This window comes from Pongo abelii, chromosome 8 (genome assembly GCF_028885655.2).
Source record: "Pongo abelii isolate AG06213 chromosome 8, NHGRI_mPonAbe1-v2.0_pri, whole genome shotgun sequence".
NCBI lineage: Eukaryota > Metazoa > Chordata > Mammalia > Primates > Hominidae > Pongo > Pongo abelii.
In genome coordinates this window covers 139,235,762-139,252,479 of record NC_071993.2, presented here as the reverse complement: position 1 = coordinate 139,252,479, position 16,718 = coordinate 139,235,762, and the positions used below count along the sequence as shown (strand labels likewise).

The window sequence follows — 16,718 nt, the reverse complement described above, 5'->3', positions numbered from 1 at the left end:
AGGCGTCTTGTCTTCTCCAAGCACATATTGATCTACTCTGTGGGACTCTTAGGGAACCTCATCCAAACGCCGGCCTTTTGCCGGTAACTCTGTGAAGGTAAACTGAGGGTCCTTCCTCGGCCCGGCTCACTTTCCTCTGCTGCTGCTCTTCTCGGGAACTGAGGTAGCGTTTTACCACGGACCTGCTCAAAGGCCTGATCCACTGAGAGGACTCTCAAGTCTACTACTCCAGGCTTGGTTTGGAATGAGAAAACCGTTTTGTGACTGGTTCTCCCACACTGTGAGCAACAAAATCAACGGCAGCAGCAAGTATTTACATCCCTAGGGTGCCCGCATGTTTTCCCGGCCAGTCACACTGACATCCCAATAAACATCAGTACAACAACGTATTGCCAAGTTACCTGTGATACCCTTTCTACCACAGCCCTGCCCGCCCCAATCAGCAGTGGATTTTCTTTGAACAACTGTAGAAACTGAGGCATGGTGCAAGAACCTCAAAGAGTGAATTAGTAAGTTAATAAGCTGTTGTTTCCCAAAAACCTGGAGTTCCTTGCATAAGAAGTTATATCAATGGGCGATGTGTGATTCTTGATTAAGTTTTAAAGAGAAGACACCATCCAATCAATGCGCAGGTAGGTGGTGAGGCCTCAAGCCATAAAGATGACCTATTCTTTAAAAGGAAAACAAGCAGCAAAAAAGTCCAGCCGGTTACCCCACGCAGCCAGGAAGCACCCGGCCGCTGCAGGCCTCCCGGGCTGTGCAGACAGCTCTCTGGTGCTGTGTCCGTGGGATTCGCACCACAGCCGGCAACACACAGACTCAGCCTGGCCTCCCCACCCCACCCCACCACGGCTGCCGTGCGAACAAGCATCCGCTTTACATATGGGATGAAACACACACCCATGCTTTAAAGGAGAAACCTACTACTGGGAACGCAGGCCCAAGCCTCCTCCAAATGTGTGCATGAGCAGGAACGTGAAAACGGATAAATGAAGCATCTTCCTCTACGATCGTCCCTGCACCCCTCAGAGGACAGACCCCAAACTGTCAACTTTCCAGCCACATACGTGTGCGCACTAAATATAGAAGAGCACCAGGTGGAAAAAGCCTGTGCAGAGACAGCCAAACCGAAACCAACAAAGCCTCTGCAGCATTCAGAAAATAAACACTCACATTCCAAAGCTCGCTGTCTGCTCCTCTCTCCCATCGCTCTGCTCGACTGTGAGAATCTTTCCCGGCTCGTCCAAGACTCAGTCCGGCTTTTGCGCAAATCAGCTCCGAGCTTCTATGACTCAGCAAAGAGGTCGGCTTTTATTTTTCAGATGGAATTTACCACGCTGTGACTACATCCAGGGGGAGGAACCATTTCCCCGAGCTGTTTCCAAGCAGAGCCCTTGAGCCAGGATCGCCCAAGCTCTCCCTGTGCACATTAAGGCCAAGCACAGAGGCATCCTCTGCGCCCCCAGCCCGGCTCCCTGCAGGGCGCGAACAGACGCTTCTCGGTGGGGAAGGGGCCCGCAGCTCTGCACACAGCCACGCAGGTGAGATCCTGGCGGCAGCTTGGCTCTATTCAGATGCAGAGGCGGCCTGGGCTCCGGGTTGGCCCGGCGGCAGTCTCACGTGAAAACCAGCGCGCGGCAGAGGCCACGGCTGGGCCATCCCTGCCCTCACCGCCCCCCTCGGCTTCCTGGCTGCTCCAGGACCGCGTTCTGGCCGGCTTTCCCTCCTGCTTGGAGAACCCCCTTCAGGATTGCAGAGCGAGCGGGTCAATAATGGGAACGAACTTCCACTCTGAGGGTATCTATTTTAAATGTCAGGTGATAGAAAGGATTTGCACCCACTCAACTGTGAGGACTGAAAATGCAGACGGGAACCAGACACGGGAGACCAGCAGCATTCCTGTGTGAAGGACAAGCACGTGAGCTCACCTGGCCCGTCAATCTCAGATGCAGTCCATAATCACCCTCTGGAAAAGCCGTGTAACTTAGCCACTCTGTAGAAAATGCAGGGTCTGACAGGGTTTCCAAGCAGGAGGGCACTTAGAGTCCGTCTGGGTCCGATTCCATCAAAGCAGCCTTGAGGGCTGCCGGTGCGGGTGGCCTGAAGCTCCTGCCCTGCCCTGTCTCCCGCCACCAGGGCCTGCGCTGAGGCTGCATCGGAGCCTGGACCCCAGAGCAGGCCTGCACGCCCAGGTTCTGGGGGTCAGCCTGGGAGGACCCTACATCCCCTCTGCTCGCAGCCCGCTCTGCCTCAGTTCCCTCGACTGCACCCTGTCTGCCCCCCACAACCTGCCTCTTCTAGTCAAGGCCAAATGTCACTTCACCCCAAAACTGAGACCGGCAGGCACCACCCCGAGAGGAGCCCACAGAGTGAACGCCGATGATAACATGTCAGACGCTGGCACGGGGCAGGCCAGGGCTTCGGGTTACATCTGCTCTCTGCCTAGATCTGGCCACCCTCATAAGTTAGAGCAAGCAAAAAACTGTCCCGATTAAAACCATGGCCAAACGTCCAGGGTGATGCAACAACCCTCCAAGGGTCACACATCTTGACTCTTGTGACGGAGCCGCCCGCTGTCCCTGGTTACCAACCATCGCTGCCTCTATGTCACAGGGGAGGAGGCTGGAGCACCAAGAGGCCATGCGGCTGCCCCACAATCACATCCCTGTCAGGTCCCGGAGCTGGATTCAGACCCAGGACGGTGGGTCGGAGATCCAGGCCCTCCCGTGTTGCCCCGAAGCAAAGGGGGTTCCCACGCCGGCGGCTCGGGGTCCACGCCCGTCCCCAAGGGTGGCTCCTCCTCAGTCGGAGGCAGGCCACAGGGGCAACCTTCCTGACGTGGGCAGTGCCCCCTCAGCCCAGCTGTCCTCCTGCTGGAATCGATCCTGGGGAAACGACACAAGGAAAGTGTGTGCACAGATTTGACTTTAGTCCAAATACTTTATAGCACCTACCCCGTGCCAGGCACTGTTGTAAGACTTTAAATATAACTCACTTAGGGATGATTATGACAATGTTGTCCATAATATAACAGTGAATAATTGGAAACATCCTAGATGTCCAACAACAGAGGGGTGATTTAACAAGCGATGGGAAACGCACATACGTCCAAATACAATGGGGCCATTTAAAAATGTCCCCAGTCCAAGCTTAACAGAAAGATGTAAACAACCTATTGTTTAAGTTTTTTAAAGCCAGCTATAAAAAAGCATGTATATTATGCTCACATTTCTGTTTTTAAAAAAGCATGTATAGTATGATCACATTATTTCTGTTTTTAAAAATGTGTGCCTGTGTGTGTTGCACTTAAGAAAAATAAAGCCTGAAAGCGTAGATACCAAGCTCTAAAGTGGCCGGCCGTAGCTCTAGGTGATAGGATCTCAGGTGACTTGATATTTTGTTTTGTATCTTTCTGAATTGTATGTATTTTTTTAGAATCAGAAAAAAAAATCTATTTTCATTTTCAAACGGATACACATGCACGTATGTGCTTTTGATTCCTGCAGTAAACACGCCCCTTGCAGACGGTCAGTTCTGTCCTGGAGCCCAGAGGGAGACACCGTCCCTTCCAAATCCCCACGTTGGCCGAGGCGGGGAGCAGGTGGGTGCTGGGGCCGGGCTCACGCCTGGCGTTCAAGCTTAGTGAGCAGCCTGCTCTTTAAATAGCATCCATTTTTCTAGTTGTAAAAATGAAATGTGCTCATTGTAGAGAATTTGGAAAACACAGGAATAGATGAATAAGAAAACCATCCTTGCTAGTCCTCAAGAAGCTGAGCTTTGAGCAGGGGCCTCCCAGCCACATTGCCAGCTCCACCCTAATTCTTCCAGATCCCAGAAACCGAGCCCTAGCACCCGGGATGGAGCCAGCACCCCCAGGACGTGTTCCGAGGAAAGGAGGCTTAAATAGCAGGCCTCACTTGTGTCACAGGGTCTGGGAAAACCGCGACCTCCAGAGGGTCTCTATATCTCACATGGTGCCTCGCCAGGCACCACGAGGCCCAGGTCCAATCTCACAGCCCGTCCCTGGCTTCCCTTTCCCACCCACGGGCAGTCGTCACCTGTCCTTTCTGGGGGAGCTTGGCCACTCCCATGATCACACCCAAATCCAGGGCTCTGCTGCTCCATCGCTGATTCCCAGACCCACCCATCCTGCTGGCCCAGTGTCTCCATACAATTCCTCGGGGGCCTCTCAGACCCGGCGGGTCCAAAAATAACCTGCCCTGCCCCAAACTTCACTCTTCCTTCTATCATATTGCAGAGGTTCTGACACAGCCATTCACCAGTTATTATCGAAGCAAAAATATGGCTGCCTTCCCTTTCTCCTCCCTTCCAGACAGGCCTGCGCCTTCCAGGCCCTGCACACAGCTGTTGGACCCACCACCCCAGCTCCTGTCATGCAAAGGCACCTCCTCCTGGAATCCTGCCAGGACTGCCCCCGGGGGCCCCATCCTCGGTCCCTCTGTCTCATGACTGAGACCTGTTTTTTTATTCCCATGCATGGCTTCTGTATTTTTACTACGCAACTATGAATTCATCATCATTGCTTTTTGTGTTTTGGAGAAATAGCATAATTGGCATCATACCCTACATATCCTTTTGCAATTTTCTTTTTTCACTCAACATCGTGTCCTTGAGGGCTATCCGCACTGGTGTGTGTAGATCTTCGTCCATCTTCGCTGTATCCCTGCGTATGAAATAACCATGCGCTGTGTTGGTTTCCCACCTCCTCCTGGCTGATGGGGAGTTAGGCAGGTTCTGTTTTCACATCTTTGTAAATGGTGCTGCCACAAGCGCCCCTTCTTCATCTCAGGCCCATCTGCTCAGGAGCTTTCAGAGCAGGTGCTTGAATGGGAGGTGGCAGGGCTGAGGGACAGCCATCTTTGACTGTTTCAGCACTGCAAGCTGCTACCCAAAGCAGCAACCAGGATGAGTGCCCATCTCCTGACACCTCCCAAGCCTGATGGGCAGTCTGAGGGGCAGAGCGGATTTCTCCCTGTTGAAGTTAACGTGCATTTCCTGAGTGCTAATGATCAGCCACTCACTGGCTGCCCAGGTTTCTTCATCTGGGCTCTCCTGCTCCTCTTCCGCTGTGTCTCTGGGGCGTGCTTATCATCCATGGCTCCCACGTTTCTTCATCTGGGCTCGCCCAGTCCCCCTTTCCCTCTGCGGCCCATCACCCGTGGCTTTGAAGGAGGCTGTTCTACGATCTGGGTAGGAGTCCAGTGTTGGCGAAGCCTCGGCTAGTCTTTGCCTACGATCTGGGTAGGAGTCCTGTGTTGGCGAAGCCTCGGCTAGTCTTTGCCTACGATCTGGGTAGGAGTCCTGTGTTGGCAAAGCCTCGGCTAGTCTTTGCCTACGATCTGGGTAGGAGTCCTGTGTTGGCGGAGCCTCGGCTAGTCTTTGCCTACGATCTGGATAGGAGTCCGGTGTTGGTGGAGCCTCGGCTAGTCTTTGCCTACGATCTGGGTAGGAGTCCGCTGTTGGTGAAGCCTCGGCTAGTCTTTGCCTACGATCTGGATAGGAGTCCTGTGTTGGCGAAGCCTCGGCTAGTCTTTGCCTACGATCTGGGTAGGAGTCCTGTGTTGGCGAAGCCTCAGCTAGTCTTTGCAATTTTTATGTTGCCTTCCATTCTTCAGAAACTTTCAATTGAACCATTTTACCCAAATGTTTTCCTCTGTTTTATGTTTTTGTTTCTTAAGAAATGTGTGTCTCATACATGAAAACATCTCCCCAGGTTTCCTCCTAAAGGTCTGTTTTAGCTTTTCACCCTGGGTCTTCTCCATGTGGAAAGCCAAGCGTGCACCCTTCCTCGTTGAGAGCCCGGTGCTACCGCTGACCTGGCAATGCCAGCTTGGGTGGCAATTCCACTCCATTTTGGGGGACCCTAAGTTCTCTACTGTGATGGTCTCTGTCAAGCTCTGCCCCAATGTGCCTCTAGTGATATAATCTTCAAATTTGGCCTTTTTATGTCAACTTGCCAAGCTCAATAAAAACTGGTTTCAATTTTGATTGGAATTATAATGAGTTTATAGATTAACCGGGAGAGAAATGACATCTCTTTGACATTGAATCTTGCCTGTGAACGTTCTCCATTTATTTAGGACTTCTTTTATGTCTTCAATGAAGTTATGTGGCCTTCCCCCAAAAGGTTTCACACAATTTGTGATACATTTACTCCTTGGTGCCTAACATGTGTGTGCCATCACAGCAGGTGTTTGTGTGTGCTATTGATACCTTTCCTCACCATAACTAGCAAGAAGGTGGTGCTCAGGAGGGCCACTTAGTTCACATTTACCTTATACTAGCAGCTTGCTGAAATCCATTAGTCCTAAGAGTTTGTTTCTATATTCTCTTGTATTTTTTTTTTCTTGAGATGGAGTCTTACTCTGTTGCCTAGGCTGGAGTGCAGTGGTGCGATCTTGGCCTGCTGCAACCTCCCCCCACCTCCTGGGTTCAAGCGATTCTCCTGCCTCAGCCTTGCAAGTAGCTGGGATTACAGGCAACCGCAACCATGCCCAGCTAATTTTTGTGTTTTTAGTGGAGACGGAGTTTCACCATGTTGGCCGAGCTGGCTTCAAACTCCTGACCTCAAGTGATCCATCCGCCTCAGCCTCCCAAAGTGCTGGGATTACAGGCGTGAGCCACTGCACCCGGCCATTCTCTTGTATTTTCTATGTAGAAAATCATTTGTGAATGATATTTTTGTTTTTTTCTTTCCAATCTTTATATTTTTACATTATTTTAGTACCTTTTTGTGCTAGGTAGGGTTTCCATGACACGAAACATCATTAGTCATTCAGGAGAGGCAAATTCATTCGTGCAAGATAGCCCGCACCCCTCTCCCATTCCTGTCTTACGCACCAGGGTCATTGCAGGATTTTGGTAGGTTCCCTTCCTCAGGTTAAAGACTTTGTCTGTATTCCGAATTTGCTAAGTGTCCATTTTTTTAAATTGTGAATGGGTGCTGCAAGTCATCAAGCGCTTTCTCTGCATCTGCTAGAATAGCCGTATTGTTCTCTCCCTGTCTCTTCAGAGCCTGCCTGTGCCTGCCCCCGTGACTGCCCCGCCCCCCCACTCCCAGAACCTGCCTGGCCCCCATCTCATCACCACCTCCTGGCCGGGCGGTTTGCAGTCACAGGATTGCATCATTTCCAGCCTCAAACTTGGGGGAGGCAAAGACCTGGCTCTTCAAAGTCCCCCTGAAACGTTCCCCTACCCAGAGTTAGTGGAAACAGACACGTTCCTGCCCTCTCTTGGTGCTGAGGCGGCTTATTTCGTCCAGCGTCACAGGGCACAGTGCATCGAGGGTCCAAGCTCTATGCCAGGGTCTTCGCAGCAGCCTCCTTCAGCAATGTTGTCTCCTCTTTCTGTTCCCAAGAGGGCATGAAGATGCAGCCTCTGGCTCCCAGGGACAGCATGGCCTGCCCACCCCAGCAGCTGTGGCTGTGGCTCCAGGGCTCACGGCTCCACTCTCCCCTGTCCTTTCCAGCAACCCAGATCGAAAGCTCCCCATCCTCCCTCCCCCTTCTCTCTCAGTCCCTCTGGTTCTCCAAGGTAAAGTCAGCTTATATCTGGGAATTTGAACACCTGTGAATTGGCAAGGCCAGTGACAAGGGACAGGAAGGGTGGAACTGGGATGCCCTGGCACCGGCCCCCTCCCTGGGGACAATTTCTTGCCTGCCTCATTCCTGCAGGTGAGTGGGGCCCTCGCCACAACCACCCGACTAAGTGGCTGCTGCGATCCCCCAAGGCCGCTCTGGCATATCTCTGAAGACTGCTGGAGGCTGCATGCCCTGAGAGTCGGCCTCGGCACCCCCAGACATCAGGACGGTGGAGGCCCAAGAGCCCCACAAAGGGACAGAGCCTCAGGGCTGAGCCCGGCCTCCACCTACACAGGGCGGCTGGGTCATCCTTGCTGTGGTCACCACGCCGGGCTCTGTTAAGTTAGAAATACGCAAACGTGGGCGTTTTCCCCCTGACTTGAACAAGTCAGTCCCTTGCATCTTCATCTCCAATAAAATGGAAAATATTGGCTCACATCAAAGGCTTCAAATGCACAATCCTGTGGCCAGTGCACAGCGTCTCCTGGCAGACACAGGGTCCAGGCTCCCAAAGCTGCTTCATCACGATGCCCCATGGCGGACGTGGCACCAGCAGCAGGTGGAGACGGCACCCAGAGGCTGTCCAAAGGAAGCTCAGTGGGAGGAAAGGCTCCTCCTCTCCATCTGCAGGAAGTTTAGCAAAAGCCACAGAACGTTCTTTTAGGGACGTGGCAGCTGAAAATGCACAGGAGACAGCATCCTGAGTCCCTTTTGTCGTCCACGTGAACAGCTGTTCAGAGTCAGACACAAGCTGGGCATCCGACGGCTCCAACCACTGCAGCTGGGGCTTGTGGCCCTGGGACAGTCTTCGGTGGTGTGAAGCCAGAGCCAGGCAGCCAGGCTCATGTGGGCACGACACGAAGGATAACCAAGGAGCCGCACAAGAAGCTCCGTCCGGAATCCTGAACCAGAAGCACAGACGGTGCCAACTTACAAGGCTTCGACCTTATGATGGGTTTACTGGGGTACTTCCTGCATTTTTGATCGTTTGAACGTATGGTGGATTTATCAAGACATGACTCCCTCGTCTGTCAAGAAGCATCTGGATGCAGCACCCATCAAGACAACTTGTGATTTTCCAACAGCCTGGTGCGTCCCCTCCCCACTGCTTTGGGTAACTGACTTTTTTGATCCTCACACACGTGCAGCCAGAATGACATAAAAATACTAAGAAGCATCTTCACCAGCTGCCCACGGCAAATGAGTCGTTGCTGAAGTTCACCACCTGTGTGCCCAGGGGAGCGGCCTCCGGGGAGGAGGGTTCTGTGCTCAGCAGCAGATGGGGTCAGCACACAGGACCCTCCTGAGAAAGGTTGTGGGGAGGACAGGCTCCTCCTCCCACCTGCATGGAGGTTGAGCAAAAGCCTCGCTACCTCTTCCCGATGGAGGCCGTCACCCCGCACCCCTGGGGCCTGGATACACCTGTGCCTGGTCTACGGAGCTGATGTGGGCTGCAGCAGGCGCTACTTCCAGAGCCCTGTGAACCACAAACCACATCAGAGGTCAGCTCTGTGGCCCTCACTTTGTATTTCCACCCATGGGTGCCAAACGAATCCATCACCAGATGAAAGCAACCTCGTTCCAAAGTCGCTGCCGAATCCCTGGGAATAAATTTGGCCCTGAGGCATTGACCTCAGCCTTGTTCCCATAGGTCAGTAGCTGTCACAGGATCTGAGACTCACTCCCACCACCAAGCAGCCCCAAACACCAGACACCAAGCCAGTCCCTTAATTGAGGGAAGGACGTGGCAGGCAGCACTTGGACTTGAGTCATCTGGGGCTGAGGATCTGGCCCCATCCAGCCCCAGGATGCGGCCCTGACTGCAGACCCTCCTGTTTGAGTGTCACCTGAACCCTCTCTCCACTTCGTACGCACCAGTGTGCAGTGTGGACACAGCGCCATTATGTGCGTTTTTAGTGTATCTGATCCAAAACCACTGCAAGGAACACACTGCATTCATGCTGGGTTGAGGGAGGGAGGCGCTGTCCAGGACAGCACTGGAGACAGCGTCCTTCTCACTGGGGTTGATACAGGACCCAGCTGCCTTCGTTTCAGCCCTGAGCACCCAGCACCAAAGGGTTGACATCCCTGCTGTACTCGAAAGATCAGAGATACCTGCACACGGACAAGAAGGCTGAGCGGAGAACACACACATGCAGGGCTGCTCAGGTGATGACAGGAATCACCAGCCTCGTGGGGCCTGTCACATGCCGAGGCCCTTCTAAATGCACTCTGTGCTGCGTCTCATGCAGTCCTGACACTAACTGGCGGGGCAGTGTGTGTCCTGTGAGCGTCCCACGTTTATCCTTCCTGTGCAACCAGCCTCTGAGGGCGATACAGTGGCAAGGCAGTCAGCGGCGTGCTCCTGCCCACGCTGGGCTCTGGGCTTTCTGGCACCACAGGACATGAGGCCTCTTTCATGCACGCAAAGCCTGGTGTGCAAGGAGCTCACATCCAATGCACGTCCGGCCAGCGGGTCTGACGCCAGGAAGTCAGCGCACGCCTCTTCCCTCCTGGGGTGGACAACAGTGAGGCTCACTCTCCAGCTCTTTCGAGGGTCCCAAGGGGTTGCGCCCAGATGCTGCCACAGCAGTGGCCAGCAGCCAGCACAGCCTCTGGGGCTGGCCTTCCTCCCTCCCTGCTTCACTCTTCCCAGCCCCCATTTCTTTCCCCAGAGTCCTTCCTAAAATACCACATGCTACACACAGATCCTTGTCTCAGCTCCGCTTGGGATGAGCACTGGTGGGATATAGGCTGAGAGCCGGTGGGAGTCTAGACCCCCGGGTAGGATCTAGAACCCAGGGTAGAATCTGGACCCCAGGGCAGGACCTGGAACCCAGGGCGGGAGCTGGACCTCTGACCCCTGGATGGGATCTGGACCTCTGGGTGGGAGCTGGACCCCCAGGTGCCTGGTATTCTGGAAATGGATCAGTCACCATCAGGCCAGGTGAGAGCTCTCCTGCAGTGGGTGTCGGCGGCGATGCCTCTGGCATTCAGCAGCCTCACTGGTGGTGCACTGGGACAAAGTACAGAAGGGAGGTGGGGACCACTTGGCTCCCATGGGTCAGTGCAACAGTGAGGACTTCAGAGGGCTTCTGCTGGCAGCTTCAGTGGCCTCACAAAAAGAAAATGACAGGCATGGTCTGCCTCACTTTCAACCCAGGGCACACTGCCCAAGTCCGAAGGCCCTCATGGTGGCAGATAAGGAGGCCCTAGTGTCCTGTGGCCGCTGAACACCAGGTGCAGGAACTCTAAGGGCAGCAGAGCCACAAAGGGGACGGAACACATGGCCTCGATTGGTCTCCAGCACCAAAGTCAGGGCCCTGTAGGAAAAGATGGGACCCTGAGACCTGGATGGGGTTAGTGGGTATTTGGGTTTCCAGGGATTTCTCTGCATGCAAAATAAAGGCAGAGGGCATGCTTACATCTTGCGATTAAACCAATTAAACGTGGACAACAGTGAGCAGCAGAGATGCTGGGGATGAGCTGTACCCATCACCTCCACAGGCCAGGCTCCCCCAGGCACGGACAAACTTTACAGCCCGGTGGCGATGTGCTGAGAGGCGCCCTCACTGTTGGTAGAGAAACCGAGTGTGAGGGTGAGAGAAGGTGCCCAGGGTCCCCCTGCTCACCAGGAACGAGGCCAGACTCATCCAGATTTTCCAACTCTGAGCCAAACTTTTAAAAAGACAAACACGAACTGACCACAGACAAGCAGGCAATGCTGGCTGGAAGTGGATGGGCAAGGGCAGCGCCTGTCCCCAGGCGGACTCAAGCGTCCCCAGGTGGAGTCAATTTCGCAGCACTTGGAAGGAAACTCATTCTGGACCATCCGCATGCACTGTGGGGAGCTCCAGGGAAAATGACAGCTGGAATTCCTCTTCAGAATATCTGAACAAGACTTGAGGCAGGAAGGGGGCAGAAGCCCAGGAACCCCATGGGGAGAAGGCTAATTACTGGGCTCCCTGCACCCCCAGGTCGTCCGATGGCACAGTGGGACACAAATCCCGGGGGAGGCAAGGGTGAGAGGGTGGACACCACGGGGCAGCTCATTAGTCTCCTGTTGACCACATTCAGATAGAATGTTAAGATGTTGGGATAAAAAGACAGTGAAGTGAGAGCAGGCATTAATTAAGACCGAGGCACATGCCAACTGATATGACTCAGACCCCGCTTGCCGGCGGGCAATCTGCACACATACATCCATCCTTTGCCTCTCTCCTTCACTTCTGCTTCCCAATCCCATTTCATCATGGCCTGTGGGCTTCTTGGCAAGACCTGCTCAGTTTTAATTTCTTTCCAAACATTGAAGAAAAAAGATGTTGCACTTTAATTTTCTTATGCCATTCTCAAATCATGTGCTCTTAGCCACTGTTTTCAAGACAAAGTACTGATCAATGCTGGTGGCCAACGTGACCTGCCTGCATGAACTCTGCATGTCATCGTAGAGGACATGTTTGTTATTGATACTTGGACAATTTATTTGAAATCTGCTTCAGTCTTTCTGGGGTTTATTTATTTGTAAGAGTCTTGAAAAGGGTTCTATTGATAGCAATTGGTTTTCTATGCCTCCCAGAGAAAGGCTCTACTCCTGTTGAGAAAAGAATCTGCTGTGCACCTCCAAGTTAAGAGTCCAACTTTAGAATCACTGCTTAGGCCCCTGGAGAGAGAAAAAGAACAAAACCAACCCCAGCAGCCCTAAGAAATCTGCGCCCCCTGAGCCCCCAAGGCATCCAACACCCTCCAAGTGCACCGGAGGGTCCTCGGTGTAGGAGTGCAGGACTCTCACTATCCCCAAGCGGAGGATCCTCAGTGTAGGAGTGCAGGACTCTCCCCATCCCCAGGCCTCAGTGCCAGGGCTGGCTCAGGAAGCTGGAACTGCCTCTGTGAAGAAGTGGGCAGCTGTCCCCGAGCCCAGGGGAACAGCTTCGGTGCTGTCCGTGGTGCTGCTTCTCTCTATTCCTGACTTCAGCTCACTGACCACACCTTAGTCTTATCTGTTAGCCCGATCTGAAACCTAGTGGTGACCCCCTCCTCCCTTAATCTACGGTACTAATCCTGCCTTTGTCTGACTCTTGACCTAGCTCTTGGCATCAACCCTAGCAGAGACTGGTCCGTAGGGTGGGCTACCCAGGGGTGGTTCTGGCCTAGACTCATACACACCCCACCTGTACCACACCTGGTCATCCCCCATATCTGCCAAGCTAGCCTCTAACCTCTGGCAGAGCCTCCCATGTTGGCCTGCAAGTGAGTGATACCAGAAACACGAACCAAGAAGTTCTTCTCTGAGCTTCTTCACAGAGGAAGCTTCTTGGTGGTCTTCCTACACACGCCCTTTTTTTTTAAATTCTTGATAAATTGAAGTTATTGGAGAAAAAAAGAGGAGGGTACTCGGGCCTTTTCCAGGCATGCCCCTTACATTCACAGAACCTTCCCTGAGCCTGCCAGCTCCTCCGAGCCACAGTTTACACAGACACTGGGAAGGGAAGTTATATGAAGAGGCCTCATTCCATGTCCTCTTCCAAGTTCATGCAAAGTTCCCCTGGTCCATCCTTGGCCATTCCAGAAATGAGCTGAAAACTGTGACATGGTAGCCCCATGCTCACAGCCCTGCTTTCAGTGGCATTTTTTTTTTTTTTGAGATGGAGTCTCACTCTGTTGCCCAGGCTGGAGTACAATGGCACGATCTCAGCTCACTGCAAACTCTGCCCCCAGGGTTCATGCTGTTCTCCTGCCTCAGCCCCGGCCCCCCCCCACCAGAGTAGCTGGGACTACAGGTGCCCGCCACCATGCCCGGCTAATTTTTTGTATTTTTTAGTAGAGACAGGGTTTCATCATGTTAGCCAGGATGGTCTCGATCTCCTGACCTTGTGATCCGCCCGCCTCGGCCTCCCAAAGTGCTGGGATTACAGGCGTGAGCCACCCCACCCGCAGTGGCTGGCATTTTGTTCTCACTGCTCCACTCCTCCAATAGCACCAGACCCTCTTCAATCCATGGAAACAATGAGGACTGGAAGAGCTCTCTCAGGTAATGGCAAGCAAGGTGAGGTCAGAACTAGGGTTAGGTTAGGGTTGGTTGGGATCTGAACTCACTTCCCACTTAAGGTAACAAAAGTGCTGAGAGGCCACATTATGTGGGACCACGTAGACTGAGAGACATGAGCAGGTTACTGAAGAACCAAAGCAGTGTTCACCTGAGGGCATTCGCCAGCACCCAGCCTGCCCCTGTGTTCCATCACCTTGTGCGGATGAGGGAGATGAGAAACAAAGCCCGTGTCTGCTTCGGTGTGGGGTTCCACAGGACAGTCTCCCCTGTTCAAACCCTTAGGGTAAGAGGAAACAGAACTATACGACCCACACTCTGCCTCACCCCAATTCCATAGGGCTGCAGAGAAGCCTGCCTTGGTAGGCAGCAGCAGAAGAAAAGGAAAAGGAAGGAGAAATCCCAACTTTGGGGGTGGTGACAGAGACTGATCAGCAGATGACCTCAGCAGACCAAGGGACTCCAGACTGAAACCGGGGCTTGAAGTGTTCCCAACTTGAGAGCCTCCAGCTGCCTGGCAGGAGCAACTGTGACCCTCTCTGGGGGAAGCACATTGATCCCAGGTCTCAGAGAAATCCCACAAATATGTCCTAACGTGCAGCCAATGAGAACCAGGAAACCAGGAAACAAGGCACATGAAGAAGAGCCAGGATACAAATAATTAAAAGACCCAGACTTTTTGAACATTAGAATTGACAAATACAGTTCACAAAACAATTCTATTTTTAAAACTAGACTTTTTAGAGCAGTTTTAGGTTCACAGCAAACTAATAGAAAGTGCACAGAATTCCCATATACCCTTACTCCCCACCACATAAACTCTATTTCTTTGAAGAAATAAGTTACAAGCTTGAAAATAATCATGGAGTAGAAAACTATAAAAGGTGATATACCAAATTTGAATAAAAAGAACATTCTTGGAAATAACAAATGTAATAATTAAAATGAAAGGCACAATGGATGCTTTTGGTAGCAGATTGGACAACAGATGAGAAGACGGATGCTCTGAAGATAATTCAGAACAAATTACCAGGAATTAAGCACAAAGAAACAAACGAAGAGGCAGAACCCAGAGAAGAAGCTATGAGAGATAAAGGATAGAATGAGTAGGTCTCTCAGAAGGAGAAATGAAGGGGAAAACTTGCCAGATGCAAAAGTTGAAGATATAATGACAGAATTCTCTAGAATTGATGAAAGACAACAATCTGAAGATTCAAGATAAGTCAAAATCTAGATCTACATAAGAAAACTCAAGGAGGAGAAGGAGCAGGAAGGACAAAGACAAAGACAAAATAACAAAATGTGCCAAGGGAAAATCTCAAGGTCAAACGAAGGACATTTAGACTAACAGCTGACTTCTTATAGGGACAATGGAAGCCACACAACAATGGAATCATGCTTTTGTTGTGTTGTTGTTGAGACAGGGTCTCACTGTCACCCAGGCTAGAGTGTAGTGGCACAATCTCAGCTCACTGCAGCCTCACCCTCCCAGGCTCAGGTGGTTCTCTGCCCCTCAGCCTCCTGAGTAGCTGGGACTACAGGCATGCACCACCATGCCTGGCTAATTGTGGTTTTATTGTTTGTAGAAACAAGGTCTCACTATGTTGCCCAGGCTGGTTTCAAACTTCTGGACTCAAGTGATCCTCCTGCCTCTGCCTCCCAAAGTGCTGGGATTACAGGTGTGAGCCACCACACCTGGCTGGGATAATGTTTCAAATATGCTTTTAGAAAAATAACTGCTGGCCAAGCGTGGTGGCTCACACCTGTAATCCCAGCACTTTAGGAGGCTGAGATGGGTGGATCACTTTGAACTCAAGAGTTTGAGACCAACCTGGGCAACGTGGTAAAACACCATCTCTACAGAAAAATATAAAAATGAGCCGGGTTGCTGATGCCTGTGGTCTCCTGCTACTCAGGAGGCTGAGGTGGGAGGATGGATGGCTTGAGCCCAGGAGGTCAAGGCTATAGTGGGCTGAGATGGTGCCATTGCACTCCAGCCTGAGCAATGGAAGGAGACCACGTCTCAAAAAGGAAAAAAAAAAGTAAAAATAAAGTCAAAAGACAAACAACCTAATTAAAAAAATAGGCAAAAGAATCCAACAGGCACTTCACAAAAGTAGGTGTACAAATGTCCAACAGACATAAAGAAGCCCCCAGAATCATGAGCAGGCAGGGAAATGGTCATTAAACCCACAAAGACAGGCAGGTACACCCTACCAGAACGGCTAGAATTAACAAGACCAACCATGCCAGGAAAGACAGGCAGGTACCCACCCCCCCCACCAGAATGGCTGGAATTAAAAAGACCAACTGTGCCAGGAAAGACAGGCAGGTACCCCCCCACCAGAATGGCTGGAATTAACAAGACCAACATGCCAGGAAAGACAGGCAGGTACCCACTCACCAGAACAGCTGGAATTAACAAGACCAACCATGCCAGGAAAGACAGGCAGGTACCCACCCACCAGAACGGCTGGAATTAACAAGACCAACCATGCCAGGAAAGACAGGCAGGTACCCACCCACCAGAATGGCTGGAATTAACAAGACCAACCATGCCAGGAAAGACAGGCAGGTACCCACCCACCAGAATGGCTGGAGTTAACAAGACCAACCGTGCCAGATGTTAGCAAGGATGCAGAACAACTTTCATTAAAATGGTGCATCTGGTGTTTTGTTTTTCTTATAAGTCAAAATGCACACCTACCTTACAACCCAGTGGTTCTACCCCTAGAAGGTTCTCCACAAGAAATGAAAAAATGTGCCTTGTACAAGAATGATCAAGGTGGAAGCTAATGTAGGCTGTTACAATAATCAACCCCTCCCAAATCTCCTTCCTAAATTATGTAAAATAATTTTACAATCTCAAGAAATCCTTCACCAAACTACACCCTTGGCATGACTTGAAGATGAAGTCAGAGAGTGCCCAAAACTGCTAAGTAACTGAGTAAAAAGACAAAAAGCAACAAATCCAGGCCCCACATCCTCCCGCTACCCCGCCCCCCCTTCTTCCCGCCCTCTGGTGGCAAAGGTGACCAGCAGAAACCACAGGAACCCAGGCTGAGCGATGAAGG

The 16,718-nt window shown here is 51.9% G+C and overlaps 1 protein-coding gene across 2 annotated transcripts in view; it reads right to left on the bottom strand.

Moving 5' to 3' along the window:
* Positions 1-3,407, bottom strand: part of JAKMIP3 (Janus kinase and microtubule interacting protein 3) — a 120,575-nt gene extending 117,168 nt beyond the window's left edge. For both annotated transcript variants that reach the window (XM_024253819.3, XM_063727825.1), the window contains exon 1: positions 1,174-3,407. The gene's annotated coding sequence lies outside the window, so the exon portion shown is untranslated. The remainder of the gene's footprint in view (positions 1-1,173) is intronic.
* Positions 3,408-16,718: the final 13,311 nt, after the last annotated feature.